Source organism: Marmota flaviventris, chromosome 6, assembly GCF_047511675.1.
Source record: "Marmota flaviventris isolate mMarFla1 chromosome 6, mMarFla1.hap1, whole genome shotgun sequence".
Classification (NCBI taxonomy): Eukaryota; Metazoa; Chordata; class Mammalia; order Rodentia; family Sciuridae; genus Marmota; species Marmota flaviventris.
The window spans coordinates 115367201-115384362 of NC_092503.1; the positions used below are offsets into that span (position 1 = coordinate 115367201).

The 17162-nt window shown below is 41.1% G+C and overlaps 1 protein-coding gene across 1 annotated transcript in view; it reads left to right on the forward strand.

Moving 5' to 3' along the window:
• Btbd9 (BTB domain containing 9) overlaps window positions 1-17162 on the forward strand; it is a 402739-nt gene that overhangs the window by 330452 nt on the left and 55125 nt on the right. The window lies entirely within an intron of this gene.

The window sequence follows — 17162 nt, forward strand, 5'->3', positions numbered from 1 at the left end:
GGAGTGGAGCTAAGATTTAAACCCAGGGCTCTTTCCAGTCTACCGCATTGCTTCCTAGTACCAAAGCGTTACCTGAGGGCCAAGCCAGGCTAAATGATGGAAAAGGGCAGATGAAATGGTTAACTTTTCCCAAGCTCCTGGGACCCTCTTTATGAAACTAGAGGGTCTCTGAGGCCCATGAGCAACCAGCCATCCATTTGTCTTTCCAGAGTGTCTGCTCATTGAGTGTGTAGCTCCGGGACCAGATCTGTGCTTCCTCAAAACTTGTCATCTTTGATGTTTATCCATCCCTTATGACATTTTGTATGTTATAAAATATATTCCTCATCTCTCTCTCTCTTTTATTTTCCTCTGCCAAAGGTGCTATACCAGGTGTCTTTTTAACAAGATCTGGTTGACTGTTGACCAGGTACATGTTATAATGATGTTGTATTTAGTGAAAAATTTTTTTAAATTAAAAAACACATTCACTAATAACTCCTCTCATGTAACTTTGCATTAAGTCATCAATATCTTTGTTTGCTTCCATTACTTGATGGATTTAAATAATTTATGTTTTTAACTTTGTATTTTAGCACTTAGATGCTCCAGCAGTGTTTTACATATTAATAAATAAATAATACAGTAGAAGAACAAGAGTAGTGAAAAGACAAGTATCTTTTAACCCTATAAGGATCAATGGAACCCAGGGTTATGATTTTACATTTACAGGCATATTCTGAATTTACTGTGCTTCCTATTTTCAAGTTAGGCCTTAAGAAACTGAGAATATATATAAATGATTTTTTTTAAAAAAGAAAAGACTTCTTACCTAACATACTCCAGAGCAGACCTCAAGAGAGGATTCTATTAGCTTTAAGAATTGTAGCGTGTTCTTATTGAAATAGAATGTGAGTCATGTTATAAATAAAATTACATGGAATATTTAAAGATCATAGCTCTGCCTCTTGATAGCATTTTTCCTTGTCAAGAGATGAGAGCTCAGATTTCTGCTGTCCTCAGAGAAATCGCTCAGAATGAATGGCTCCCTGTCTTTGAGCTCTGGGATTGGTATTTTCCTTTCTAGTTCTCAGGTCCTTTCTGCTAGACTTGATGCTTCTCTTGTTTTCATTCAGGCTGGGGTCATCTTCTGCTGTAGATAACCTTGCTTTTGTATTAACTTTTTTTTGGGGGGTGGGTGGGTTCTGTGGATTGAACCCCAGGTGTTGTGCATACTAGATAAGCACTCTACTGCTGACCCACATCCCCAGCCCTGTACTAATTTTTTTAAATTAATTTTTACCCCTCTTTCCTTACCTAATATAATAATGTACACTTTAGCCTTATTTTGCTTTTCCAAGCATTGATTTCTTTTCTCTGCTGTCCTTTAAGTTGTTGAACAATTGATCTGTTTATTCAGCTCTTAAATTATGAACACAAACACACACATGGAAATTAATTTAAGTAATGCAGAGATCATTTTGTAAAAAGTAAAATTTTACCTTCCCATCTTCTGTTCCACTCCTTGGAGGTAACTACTTCTGACTTTTTTTTTCTGTTTTTAGTTTTTGTAACTTCTTGATTTTAATATTTTGAACCTCTAATAATTAAATTATCAGCTTTACTAACTTTTGCTATAATTCACTTCAGCACTCTTCATTTTTGTTAGTTATGATTTTCACTTTAGTTCTATTATTTGCCTTTTAAAATTAAATGATATACTTAAACCTCTATTTTTTTCATCTATCAATTGTGGACAGTAGTTTCTGGTTTCCTACTATGTTGATGAAGAAACTATTCCCCTCTATTTCCGTTTGTCTTTCTTCTTCCTACTTCCCATCCTCTGTAAGCTGTCCAACCGCACTGACCTTATAAAGGTTTATGATGTGGGGGCTGGGGCTGGGGCTCAGTGGTGGAGCACTTGCCTTGTGCGTGTGAGATACTGGGTTCGATCCTTAGCACCACATAAAAATAAATAAATAAATAAATAAATAAAGATATCGTACCAACTACAACTAAAAAATTTTGAAAAAATGTTTATGATGTGTACATTTTGTTCTGTAACCTATGCTGAAGTTCTCCATGTGTTAACTATAAAATAATCCTGAGAAGGGAAAACAACTGAGAGCTCATTATAATATTCTGATTATATAATATTGTTTGTTCACAACATATCTAGTAATTGGATATGCAGTGAGAGAAATATTCTATGTCACTAAGCATGCGCCCCTCTGGGAAGAATTGTACCCTGTTCAGATCTAATAGATCAGATTTTCTTATGAGTGTCAGAATTATTCCACATGTTGAATAGCTTTTTGTTTTCCTGAAGTTCCTAATTGCCTCTTTTTCCTGTTATAGAGCTTTTAAAACATACTGTTTATTCATTGGTTAATTTTGAGAAGATTGCTTCCTACACCTACTCTACAGCTGTGGTCCTAAACTTCCTTTCTCTTTCCTCTCTAGATTGGCAATATTGTTTCTTGGATTTTTTTTCCTTTTTTTGTTTCTTCCTTCCTTTTTTTTTTTATATTTGTGTGTGTGTGTGTGTGTATTGTGGAATGTAGTAAAGGCTTAACAGGATCCTTTTCCATTTGCATGACATACTGACCTTGGGTCCCCTTACTTTCTAGATCCATTTCCCTGAAAATCTAATAGAAGTGGAACGTTAGCTGTTATTCAGTAGCACTGCTTATGATAAAAATTGCCCTGGTCACTAATTGCATCTATCCTGGGAAGACTGTAAATATCTGATCAAGAGACAGCTTTGGGCTTTCCTGAGTGTGAAAACTTTTGTAAATTCAAATGTTCCATGCGATTCTGGGATCTGTGCTCATGGAATGATTACAAGGGATATTGGTTTCTATTTGGAATGTGAGGCTTCTAAACCATAGTGTCTCCACACCTGCCCATTATTGAATCTTATCCACTGTTACCTGATTATCACCTGCAGGGCAAAAAGAGTAGCTCCTAGGACAATTATGTAGACTGCTAGAAAGACTCCCACTGGGAAGAAATGCCTGAAGCTGCCCTGGTGGTGGCTGCCATGTTTCCATTCTCTTTCCTGGGTGAACCTGCAGCCAAGTGTGGTTTGTTGGGTCTTTTGAGTCTGATCATTTAGTTAAGAAAAGATCATTCCTGGCCATTGCACTGTGTAAATATGTAGGTTTTGTTTTGTTTTCTTCCAGAAAAGGTATATGGAAAGCAAATTTTCAGAATTCTTGCATATCTTGATCATAATTTGCGTATGGTGTTCAGAAGTTTGAAATCTTGGACTTATTACCATCTAGCATCTAATGTTGCTGATGAGAATCTGATATCAGTCTAATACTTAGTCCTTATAGTAATTTACTTTTCTCTATAGAAGCCGCTAAAACCATCTCTTTATCTCTGGTGGTCTTGAAGTTCACAGTGCTACGCCTGGCTGTCAGTTTTCCTCCATCCTGCTCAGCTTGCTTCACTGTGGAAGTCTGCCCGGTTGTCAATTTATGAATGAGTGATACTTCATTTGCCTGCCACCTTCTAGAAATTACTAAAAATCTTTGATGGCTTCCCTTCCAGTTTGCAGTACCTTTACAAATGTATTCGTTTGTATCTCTTTGAAGGCAGGCAGTGGTTTTCAGGAAGCGGGAGAGAGAGAGGTAGATGTGCCCACAGTATAGGCCATCTTGCACTCGAATTTCCAAAAGTTATACTGTGTGGACTGACTTATAGTCAGCTATTGATAATCCTGAGTGCCTGGCTGTACCTCTGCCACATTAGATAGTTGTCTTGTTTCATTCCAAAGTGTACTTCCTCACATATTGACATCATTTGTGTTCACATTTTTAATCATTTTGTCCCTTTGCCATGGTCCTGTTGGATAATGTTTGCCAAAGTGTGAGTTTCCTCAGCCATCATCCCTCCCAGACTGTGTCCTTGGCAAACATTTTGGCAAATGTAAATGATTAGGTACGAAGACTTGGGTAATCATGAGGGCTGGGGTTGTGGTAGAGCGCTTGCCGAGCATGCTTGAGGCACTGGGCTCGATCCCGGCACCCCATAAAAATTAACAAAATAAAGGCATTGTGTCCATCTACAATTTAAAAAAATTAAAAAAGAATTGGGTAATAATGAAAATTTGACTTTTCCACTTGAGAGTTCTTTGGTCATAATCTACAACTACCTAGTTTCTCTAGCTATTAACTTCTAATTTTCTCACAAATGTTCTGTCTGCCTGCCAGATTTACCACCCAGATTCCCTTCTGAATAGTTTTTTTCTTCAAATAAGTGTTCATTAAAAATGATGTTGTAAAGACTTTTTAATAACTCAAGAAAAATACTTACATAATGAGATTTTTTTAAACAGGGTACAAAATTATAGAAGTATTATCAAAAGTAGAGGAAAATGATGAAAGAAGAAAACCAAAAGGAAATTTGCCAAAATAGGACTAATGGTTGCCTTTGTGGAGCAGGATTATGGAACTTATTTCTAATTTTATACATTTTTTACTAATTTACATATATTTATTTTAAAGTCTAAAAATCATATTTGAAGAAAAATTTTTCTTTGCTGTAGCTGTTGACGTTTTGTGGATGTCTGTCCTTGTCATTACTTGAGTAGCATATGCCAGCAGAGTGGCACACTTTATTCACTGCCAGCAGTAAATCAAAGAAATTAAATAAGTGCTGTACATGGCAGGAGCCCAGTAGCTCTTCAGGACCTTGATGCCACTTACCCCCGGCACAGGCTGTGCTTCCCTGAAAAGGACACTTGAACCGCATTCTGCTCATGCTTCTCCCAGGAGGGTCCCCAGGGCCACTTCTCCTGGAGCACTTCTTTCTTTGCCTTTCCCCTGGACTCCAGAAACCCATTTCCATCCGAGTGTCCCTTCACCAAGGGGCCTGGTCTGGGGGAGGTGGGGGCACCCCATGGGAGCACGCAGTTTCTACAGCATCCTGACTTAGGAAGTGTCTCCCCTCTGCCCTCCCTAAGAGACCTGCAGGTGGGGCCAGCTCGTCTGCTGTCCAGGCGTCAGCATGATTGTGTTCATATCTGAGCCTTCTTGCTGACTGTGCTGTCCCTTACAGTCAGTAAGTGGCCTGGGGAAGGGCAGCACTGTGGGTCCTGATTCTGTAGGTAGTGCTAGTTATTCACCTGGGAACCTTTGAAAGAGGAATCATGTTTCTTCTCAGTGCTGAAGTGGCTGAGGACAACAGGATAAATTCAAGGTGGAGAGTTAGAGGCTCAGTAAACCCTTCTGTAGAGCAGCAAGATTGAAAAATGGCACATTGAAACCTAGACAATTGATTCTGAATGCTGTTTTCTGCATCTTCTTTCCCGTTTTTGGTGACAGTTGAGAAAGCTTTCTTTCTACCCGTTTGTTTCTTAGCCTGACACTCAACAGCACAAAGCCATTGGGCCTGTTCCAGGAGGTCCCTGGTAGCCATGTGATTGGAGGTCATATGTAGAGGGCTTGGTGTCACTAACGGGATGCATGAGAGACCCCGTGGGTTTGAGAGGAGGAAACGCCATCACTGTCGACACTGCTGACGAGAAGTTCACAGTCAGTGTCAGGTTTAGTTTCCAGGAAGGGATTGAAGCTCGTGACTGTCACATAGATCCTGTGCTGAAATATCACTGTTTTCTTGTGAGTTTCTGCTGTGGTAATTTCTCAGCTTTCTCATTCCTGCAGGGCTGGAGGAGTGTGTTTACTTGTTCCTTCTGGAAGTGTGAGCCAATTAATAGACTCTGGTTGTGTAATTGTCACTTTTAAACTGCTCGATGGAGATTTTATTTCTCTCTTTCCATGCTTAATTCCATTTTTCTACACAGCATTTGACAATAATGAAAAAACAGTCATGTTCTTTCTTGAATTTTATTTAAAGGGCAAACATTGGTGTTAATTTTGTCAAGACTTTTAGAATTTGAGCATTAAAAAACATGTCCCTATAAGACGAATGGAAAAAAAAAAGAAGAAGAAGAAAGAAAGAGAAGGAAAAAAATTCAGATAACACACTCATAGAGGTCAGTTTTAGTACTTGGCAGATCCCTGTGTTAGTGACAAGATATCAGAGCCTGCCCTGTGGAAGGCATCTGTATGTGTGACCAGGCTTGGAGACACCTGTTAATCAAACTTTTGTTCATGAACTATGAACTGCCTTGAGCAGATGAATATTTTGTTTATGTATTTATTTAGCAATGTTGGGGATCACTTCCAGGGCCTTGTGCATGCTAGGCAAACACTCTACCATTGAGCCACATCCTCAACCTAGAAGACTGTGTTAGAGTAGGAAACATTAATAGAGAGTCTGTCATTTGTACTTCAACCTTTAGAGGGGACTTATCTTTTGTATTTCAGAAGGTTTTTTGTTTGTTTGTTTGTTTTGTTGTACTAGGGTTTGAACCCAGGGCTTTATACATGTTTGGCAAACACTGTACACCTGAGCTACATCCTTAGACTTTTTTATTTTTTATTTCTTAGTTTGAGACAGGGTCTTGCTGTGTTATCTAGGCTGGCCTCAAACTTGTGATCCTCCTTTCTCAGCCTCCCAAGTAGCTGGGATTACAGGTGTGAACCACTGTGTTAGTCAAGTTTCCATCGCTGTGACAAAATACCTGAGAATATCAGCTGGAGGAGAAAGATTGGTTTGGGATCACAGTTTCAGCCCACTTCAGCTGGCACCATTGCTGTGGTCCTGTGGTGGAGAGGGCTTGGTGAACAGAGCTGTTCATCTCATGGCGACTGGGAAGCAGAGAGGAAATAATGGGGTCAAAATATAGTTCCTAAGGGCATGCCCCCAGACACCCTCTTCCTCTAGCCGTGTTTCACCTCCTACGGTCTCTACACCTCCTAGTCCATTCAGCTATGAGCTGGAGACCTCATGATCTGCTCACTTCCCCAAATCCCCGCCTCTGAACATTGCTGCATTGGGCACCCTGCCTTCAACACATGAGTCTTTGAGGGACAGTTCATATCCTAACCATAACAACCCCCATACCCATACTTTGGAACATGTATGGAAAATGGATTTTGATGCTAATATGTGAACTTCCTGAGTTCTAAATTTAGAGCTATCTGCAGGTCCTGTGGACCCCCAGGGGGAGGCTCCCCCCACCCAGAACACTTGATAGGTGAAGAATCTGGAAGGCATGAAGTCCTCTTGGGTAGCAAATGAGGAGCAAGGAGAATCTGAGAGCTCTCGTTTCCCTCTTCCTTACTTAACCAGGAACCATGTTATTCTGTAAGTGTAGTATTTTTTTCCATGCCTATTATAAAAAAAAAATGAAACACACCTCAATTCTTAGTGAACTGTGTGAGCACCCTTAAAATGTACATGGTCAGGAAGATTCTTCTTTTATTATAGACATAATTTTCATATTAATATCATATTCCAAATGACAAAAACACATCGGGTCACACTAGTCCATCCACCATCACTTCTCTTCCGCTGTTCCCCACTCGAGCAGCCTCCCCCCTGCTCCCCGCACCTCCCTCAAGTTGTCTTCACTCACTACAGCGAGAGGAAACTTCTCCAGCGCAACTTTGCCTCACCCTGCTTAGGATCGTTCACTGTCTGCATCGCTCCCTGGATCAAGATCAGAATTCTTCACGTGCCTTCAGTGCCTCCCCTGCCTCTCCAGGCTCACCACCCCACTCTCCCTATTTTCCACGTTCCCGTCTCCCGGGTTCTTTTCCCTTCCCCACCACAGACAGAGGCTTTACCCTTGTCATGGTGGCCTCTGTCTGGGGCCCACGCACCTGCCCTTTGTCTGGTTAACCTCCATTATCCTTTCTCAGCTCAAGGGCCACTTTCTGAGGAAAGTGTGCTCCTTCTACTCATCCCCATCAGACCACTTTGTTGCTCTGTCTCATAGATCTGAACTTCTTTCCGTCACAGCCCATACTGTAGCTTGCAGTGACCATTTCTTTTCCTGGTGGTTAAGCTCCTGTTGTTCTTCCCCCTAGAAGGTCAGCTGCATGAGAGCAGGGGTTTGGTGTCTCTACCTCCTCTCTTATCCATGGCAGCCTGGTGAGGACCTAGCACTTACAGGGGTCAGTGTATATTTGTCTGAACTTATGGCTGCCCGAGTGCCATCATGGTATCCGTTCATGCTGACCCGCTGGTTTTGTTTATCTGGTTACAGTCTGGACATCCTGTAAGTGGTTTTTGTCACAGAAGTCTGTACATCTGGGTTCAGATGTGATCACATGGAGCAAGGAAGGGTTTGTGTGAGAACATACACGTTTCCCTACCTAGTCTTTGTAGACTATGAATGTGTCTTCCCCTCTTTATTAATCCATCATTGATCTGTCATCCTTGATTCACTTACAGCCTTATTCCACAGATTTTAATTCAATCGTTGCCAGAGGTTCAGTTTTCTCTGGTCTCCACATCTCTCCTTGCCCCTCAAGTTAATGACTTGGATCCCCAGTAACAGTTTATCATTTGAGGTTGGTTATTGGCTAGATGTCCATTACCTTTATTTTTAACCACTCTTAGGAGAGAAAAGTTCTACTTTATGGAGGGGCCAAGTGCTTTTAGAACTGTTTGCCAGCTGTGTCCCTTTCACTTTGGAAATTGATTTGCTTTAAAATCCCAAGTTTGTCAGGTTAATATGTTTCAATTGCTTCTCTGAATTTTCAGAGTAAAAGGTTAAAAAATAAGAGCTGACCTTAAACTCTGGAGAGGGACTCAAAAATCTCTTGCCAAGGCAGTCCAGTCCCTCATCCAGCGTGGTAGGAGTCTGAGGCACATAAGAGACGTTGCTCTGAACTCCTGGAGAGCTCTCCTGTCTCCTCTGGTCTCAGGATGGCTGTAGAAGGTTCCAGTCCCAGCACCAGGTGCCCAGTCAGCACCCCTTACTGTGAGCCAGGCTTGATTCACCCCTTCTGTGAGGCGGCATTGCCAGTAAAGGAATGCAGACGTGGGACCTGCCCCTCAGCCCTAGTGTAGGCAAGCCAGCTGAGCACCACAGTACCTGTCAACACAGATCTTACCACATTGCCCAGGTTGGCCTTGAAGTTGTGATCCCCCTGCCTCAAACTCCCAGATAGCTGGGATTCCAGGCATGTACCACCATACCCAGCTTTGGTTTGGTCAGTACTAGGGATCAAAACCAGGCTCTGATGCATGCTAAACACATGTTCTGCCACTGAGCTACACTCCCAGCTCATACGTAAGCATCTAAAAATGAATACCAGCATCTACAGAAAAGGAAAATAGAACTCATTTGTTGATAGTAAGGAAAGGCCTTGTAGTTTAAGTGACCCACCTCTGTTTACTAAATTATAGTCAGAAATCTGCAAAAGGCTGTGTCCTGGTAATCATGCTATGATTTATGCTAGCTCAGCTCTATCCCAGAGTGCCAAGAGGTTTGTGTTTTCTTCCTGGGTAAAAAGAAAAAGGAAGAAAAGAGGAAGGGAGGAATTAAGAGGGTTGATATGAATTCAAAGATCCAGCATGTGCATAGATTAACTTTTAGAGCTGAGGCAATTGTGAATGGGGTAGTTTTCCTAATTTCTCTGTCAGAGGATTCATCATTAATATATAGAAATGCATTTGATTTATGGGTATTGATTTTATATCCTGCTGCTTTGCTGAATTCATTAATTAATTCTAGAAGTTTTCTGGTGGAGTTTTTTGGATCTTCTACGTATAGAATCATGTCGTCAGCAAATAGTGATAGTTTGAGCTCTTCTTTTCCTATTCGTATCCCTTTAATTTCTTTTACCTAATTGCTCTGGCTAGAGTTTCAAAGGACTATGTTGTATAGAAGTGGTGGAAGGGGGCATCCCTGACTTGTTCCAGTTTTTAGAGGAAATTCTTCCAATTTTTCTCCATTTCAAATGATTTTGGCCTTGAGTTTAGCATAGATAGCTTTTACAATGTTGAGGTATGTTCCTACTACCCTTAGTTTTTCTAATGTTTTGAACATGAAAGGCTGTTGCTGTATTTTGTCAAGTGCTTTCTCTGCATCAGTTGATAGAATCATATGATTCTTATCTTTAAGTCTATTGATGTGATGGATTATGTTTATTGATTTCCATATGTTGAACCAACCTTGCATCCCTGGAATGAATCCCACTTGATCATGATGCACTCTTTTTAAAATACGTTTTTGTATGCGATTTGGGAGTAAACTTAACGAAAGAGGTGAAAGACCTCTACAATGAACGCTAAAAAAATAAATAAATAAAGACCTTAGAAAATAGAAAGATCTCCCTTGTTCTTGGATAGGCAGAATTAATACTGTCAAAATAACCATACTACCAAAAGCACTATACAGACTTAATGCAATTCCAATCAAAAATCCCAGTGACATTCCTCATAGAAATAGAAAAAGCAATCATGAAATTCATCTGGAAAAATAAGAGATCCAGAATAGCCAAAGCAATCCTTAGCAAGAAGAGTGAAGCAGGAGGCATCACAATAACAGGCCTTAAACTATACTACAAAGCTATAGTAACAAAAATGGCATGGTATTGGCACCAAAATAGGCATGTAGACCAATGGTACAGAATAGAAGACACAGAGACAAACCCACATAAATACAGTTATCTCATACTAGACAAAGGTACCAAAAATATACAATGGAGAAAAGATAGCCTCTTTAACAAATGGTACTGGAAAAACTGGAAATCTACATATAGCAAAATGAAAATAAATCCCTAACTCTCACCATGCACAAAACTCAAAGTTAATCAAGGATCTAAGAATTAGACCAGACACGCTGCGCCTAATAGAGGAAAAAGTAGGCCCAAATCTTCATCATGTCGGATTAGGCCCTGACTTCCTTAACAAGACTCCTGAAGCGTAAGAAATAAAATCAAGAATTAATTAATGGGATGGACTCAAACTAAAAAGCTTCTTCTCAACAAAAGAAACAATCAGTGAGGTAAATAGAGTACTTACAGTTTGGGAGCAAATTTTGCCATACACACATCAGAGCACTAATCTCCAGGATATATAAAGAACTCAAAAAACTTAACACCAAAAAATCCCCAAAATTTTAATTGATGCAATCTAGGTGTACATAATTATTTGGCTGCCATCACTCCCTAGCCTGTCCCTCCTCCCTCTCCACCTCTAAGCAACATTTTTTTAAAAAAACCAAAACAAAATCAACCAACCCAATCAATAAATGGGCTAAGGAGCTGAACAGACACTTCTAAGAAGAAGATATGCATTCGATCAACAAATATATGAAAAAATGTTCAGCAACTCTAGTAATTAGAGAAATGCAAATCAAAACTACTCTAAAATTTCATCTCATGCCAGTCAGAATGGCAGATATTTCAAGAATACAAAGAACAATAAATGTTGGTGAGGACGTGGGGGAAAAGGCACAGTCATTCATTACTGATAGGACTGCAAATTGATGCAACCAATCTGGAAAAGCAGTATGGAGATTCCTTAGAAAACTGGGAATAGAACCACCATTTGACCCAGCTATCCCACTCCTTGGTCTATACCCAGAAGACTTAAAATCAGCCACATCAATGTTTACAGCAGCTCAGTTCACAATGGTTTAACTGTGGAAGCAACCTAGATGCCCTTCAATAGATGAATGGATAAAGAAACTGTGGTGTATATATACAATGGAATATTACTCAACATTAAAAGAGAATAAAATTATGGCATTTGCAGGTAAATGGCTAGAGTTGGAAAATATCATGCTAAGTGAAGTAAGCCAATCCCAAAAATCCAAAGACTAAATGTTTTCTCTGATAAGTGGATGCTGATCCATAATGGGAGGGACATGGGAAAAATGGAGAAACTTTGATGGGGGCAATGGGGAGGAAGGAATGGGTAGGGGGAATGGGAGTAGGAAAGATGGTGGAATGAGATGGACATCATTACCCTAGGTAATGTATGACTGCACATGTGGTGCGACGCTACATGGCTACATCGTGTACAACCAGAGAAATGTAAAGTTGTGCTGCAGTTGTGTACAGTGAATCAAAATGCATTCTGCTGTCATGTATACCTAATTAAAATTTTTAAAAAATGTTGCTTAGAGGTGGGGAGGGAGGAGGGACAGGCTAGATGGCAGCCAAATGATTACATACACCTAGATTGCATCAGCCACAGCCACTCAAAAAAAAAAAAAAAACACTTTTAGAGCTAAAGGGGACACTCTTCTTGACTCTGTCTAGTTTGTCTTGTTCTCTGGCTTCAGCTGTCTCCATTCATATTCTCTCTTGGCCCCTCTTGGGATGCTGCCTGAAACTAAAACTCATCATCTTCTCTGCCTTGGTGATCTTGGCCTGAGCCCCATCTCCCAGATGGGAAGCTGAGACAGCAGGTGCAAGTACTTTCCAGACTCTTGTCTGATGGCAGGACCAGATTAGTGCCCAGGTCTCCCGATTCTAAATCATTTTCCCCCAGAAGTTCGCACAGCCTAAAAGACTATAGTGAAAAAACTGACACAAGTAAAGGTATAGACATGATCAAAGTAAGGAATGCAGTTAGGGAGGTTTTCTGAAGAAAAAAAAAAAAAAAGGCATTTTGAGCCTTCCTACCTGCTGTGGGCCCATGTCCTATCTGAGACAACTGGCAACTTCCCAACCAAAGGACCTGTGAGCTTCAGATTTCAAAGCCATATAATGGTACAAGGCAGAAATAGACTTATCTTCAGAGGTGTGATAAAAACTATAGATTACAAAGAAGTCCACCTAGATTTTTAAAAATATTTTTTAGTTGTTACAGACTTATTATTTTATTTATTTATATGCGGTACTGAGAATTGAACCCAGGGCCTCACACATGCCAGGCAAGTGTGCTACTGCTGAGCCCCAGCCCCTCCACCTAGATTTTAATATGATTTCCTATCCTGCCATTATTAACACTTCTTCCCAGAATATTAATTTGACCAGCCTATTAGCTGTATCTTAATTCATACTTTGAAAATCGGTTTTAAAAGTATAGCCTCTACACCAGTGGTCAGGTCTAGATTATCTAGGGCTTCATTATCCAGGCTACAGAGCATATTAGCCTCTGTTTTTCTTCCTTTTTCCTTCCTATTGCCTACTTTTAAAAAAATCATTACACTGTTCATTAGGCCATTTATTAGACTATTTCCTTCCACCAAGAGAGACTTGCACGTGTGTGTGTTTTTCCTTCTGTTTTAAGCCAAGATCCATAAAGCATATTTTTCCCACAGTTGTCATTTTCTTTTCATGATCCCTTGAAATGGGATGTAAGTGAATTTCACCGTGGTGTTGTAAATTATGCACTGAGTATCAGTAATAAACATTTCTTACAAAGTTTGAAAGTGCAGTTTCAGAGTGGTGATCATCTGGAATTACACACATTTACCAGCTGCTTCAGAAGGAGTTCGTGCAGAGCCCAGAGTACAAAGCTAAACAGAGCACAAGAGTGTTTGACCTCCTGGTGCTGAGGTCAGCGGTCTTGGCCTCAGGAGTGGTCATCTTGTTCTTCCTTCTACCTCCAGGCAGCATTGCATGTTAAATTTGTCCTGGAGACCTTGTGGCTTTCCTTTGGTGAAGAAGCCTGGGTAATATCACTTGCTTACCTTAGTGTAAATTTCCTCTGGGCGGGTGAGTCTCAGGCAGAGGAGGACGGAACACACTGGTAGTGCTCCGCTAGAGGAGAGCACCGGGTTCACATTGTTCCTTTTCCCTTCCTAATTCTCTCGGGAGTTCCTGGACTATGGGATTTGGCAGTTCTGACTGCTGAGCTTTGAATACAGAGTCTTTTCTCTAGGTATTCTGGTGTGGGGGGCAGGACAAGAAGGAGGGGCTCCTAGGACCTTAGTTACAGTTTGTTTTACATTTCTGAATCTTCTGAGTTCCAACTCTGTGCTAATCTAACGTTGAGGACTCCAAAGTTTCCGTTTCCCACAGCACCATCGAGCTACCCCTCTATCACAGCCTCTGCCTGTTTCCAGGCGCTTCCAGCAGCCCAACCGAGAGCCACCATGCAGAGAGCCGCCAGAATAGTGGCAATCAAGTTTTTAAGACGTGGCCTCTACAGTTACAGTGCATTCCATTCATTTGTGGATTTCTAGTCTTATTTTCAAATTTATACCTTCACATTGCAGTCTTATGCTTAATATTAATATTAGCTAACTTTACACATTTCTGAGCAGGTGAGCAGGGAACACAGAGCCCAGTCTTCTAAGCCTCTTATATTTAGGAATGGAACAGCTGATAATTTTTAGGCACTGTTTCCTTCTTTTGAAACTTCCTATAATTATCATTCAACCATTATTGAATAATTCCCCTTCCAGGACCCCAGTCTGTGTGACACAGGCTCATGTTAGCTTTAAAAAAAATAATCTGATTTTTACCCATTTATTACCCACTGTGTTAGGTCAGGCCCTGTGCTGAGCACACCCCTCCTCTGTGGGCTTACTAGTTGAACCTTCCCAGTCTCAATTTGCTCGGGACCAGCAAGAATTAGAGGCCTCAGCTGAGCACAGTGGTTTACTCCTATAATCCCAGTGACTCTGGAGCTGAGGCAGGAGGCTCACAAGTTCAAGGGCAGGCTCAGGTAATTAGCAAGGCCCTAAGTAATTTAGCAATTCCCTGTCTCAAAATAAAAAGGCCTGAGGATGTTGCTCAGTGGTAAAGTGCCCCTGGGTTCAATCCCCAGTACCAAAAAAAAAGAAGAGGCCTCCATCCAAATGCAGATAGAAGCACTGTGGATACACACCCAGGTCTCGTCTTCTCATAGTGCATCAGTAAGGATACCATGTTTGGGAGCAAGCAGCAAGCCTAATCAGGAAGACATGCTACACAGACCAGTGGGCTTGGCTTTGGTGGATGAATAAAAATCACTCCTCCTCCATTCAGCCTGCTAGAGGGGAATTCACGCATGCCGCTGAGCTCAGATCTTCCCCTGAGATGGCAGGATTGCAGCCTCCATGTTCAGCCCATCCACTGTTCTGTTGCCTTCTGTATTGGAAACAGACCCCTCAGCCACAGGATGCTTAGTAAATTGATGGTGTCCTACTGCACTCCTGTACCAGTGCTCCAGCTGCCTTCTCTGATGATAGGTGTGATACTCAGTTTGTAATGAGCACTTGCACTTTATATAAACTGTGTAATACTATATAAAATAAGCAGTAATTTCCCACTTATTCTTGAGAACAGGAGGATTCTGCTTGGCTCTTAGTGATAGACAAAATATGGGGAGTTTTCCCCCCACCAATATGATGAATTTTCAAAGGCATCTCTTCTTTACAAGACAGATTGACAAGTTGCTTCCCGAGTTCGTCCAAAATATGTAATGGTTACTCTTGCCTTCAAAGAGCCAACGTCAAATAAAATGGTTCTGAAGTAGCCATTTATAATAAAATAACTACATAGGTTCCTAAGCTCATTTCAGTTTTCTCCTTGCTGTGCTTTTCCTCAGGGGATTGGTATCTTGAAGCTAGCCCAACAGCATGGATGATAAAACTGCCAAGTCTCGAGTTATTGTTTTAAATTTCCTATAAGAGATTATGTCTTAAGTACAAGGGGACTCACTCAGGGACTCAGAGCCTTCCCTGAGAGGAGAGTCTTTTATGCTGTGTGCTCTTCTTACCTGCTTTCAGGACAGGGTGCTTGCTCTGATTTTTATATTTTTAATCATCAGGAAATACATTCGACAAAAACTTTGCCTTGTAACCCTCACTACTTCTGATTAAAGTTATCTCCCTTACTTTACCTTAATGCTTGTAATACCATAAGATTCAGTGTTTTTCTATAATAAATGAAGATTGTTTTCTCATCCGACTGCCTTTCCCCCCTTTGAGGTATGGCTTGCATTATCTATTTGTTGGTTCATTTTTGTAGGCCCCTTGCGCCAATCAGGTGACTTGAGCAAAACCAGCAAATGTTGATATTGCGATATTGGGGAGGTCTTATGAATCACCAGGATGGGAGCCCTGGTACTTCCACAGTTGCTGGACACTGCCATTTATCTGTCACAAAGCTTGGCTTCCTGCAGATTTCTTGCCTAGCACTTCAATGTGTCTGACTTGCTAAAACCAGTATAGCACTGAATGGCGGCAGAGAGAGGCAGAAGTTGTGTGAGCTAGCCTTTCATTTAAAAGATGATTTTGCCTTTTTGGCACAGAGGTTATATTTGTTCATCAGAATGATGGATCGATCCCCTCTGTGCATGGGGCTCTGTGTGGAGTTATGAAGAAAAGGGAAGATAGACCACTTGCCTGTGGTCTGGTTCAAAACAACGTACACATCAAAACCCTCCCATCAGCTGACTCTTCCCAAGTGTCACCTAAAAAGCAAACCGGACTTGAGTGATTGTTTGCTCCCTTTGTCTGCCTAAAAATTTGTCCAAATCATAGAAGGACAAGTGAGCAGTATGAAGACAGTCTATTGGAACTAAAAGTCGCATCTTTCTAAAGCCTGGCTGCTGAGCAGTGAGGTGCATGGGCGTGTGCCTGGGCGGGGACCAGGCCTCCGTGGGGCCCCGTACTTGCATTGTCACTCAGGGAAAGTGCTTCCCATCCATCTGGCTCATCCATTCTCCCAGAGCCCTTTGTTTCCCAGATCTGAATCTGGACACATCTCAGTGATTCCGGGATTTCAGGAGCTATTGTTTTCTTCCTCCCACTGCGCCTTCCATTGAAGCTGCTCTTCTGTGTGTGGAACTGAATCCACTCTGCACATGAAATGCACTGACCCAGGTGGAAGCAGAATTCTAATCAAATGTCAATAGAACAACCATTTGCTACCCAAATCTCTGGAGTCCTGGTATTATTGGTACCCACATTTCCACTTGTTTGTCTGCAGTTTGATTTCAGCCCTGCATGTTGTCGTTGGGGTTTACTTAGGCCATTTGAGTAAAATTAGTATTCACAGCTCTTGAGGTCCTTTTATGTAGGAATTTTATATAGGAATCCCTTCTTCTAATAATCTTGTGTATTAGCAAACTGGTAATCCAAATATGGGTCTTTCCTTCAAAGCAGAGGTGGTTTGTCCTACATTTGTTTTGGGTGTCATTGTTTAGCCTCTATTAGGATGTTGGGTGTTTGGATTCCAGGTTGTTCAAAATGATGTTATAGACCCATGTTCTCATTTAGAAATGTCTGTCATATGATTTGTTGATTTTACTGCAAACAAAAAATGGTGAGAGCTATGAAAAACTCCAGATTGTGTTTTCAGAGAGCACCTAAAGTCTCTACTGATGTTGCTAATTCCTGGTTCCCATTCTGTTTGGAAAAAGGTCTG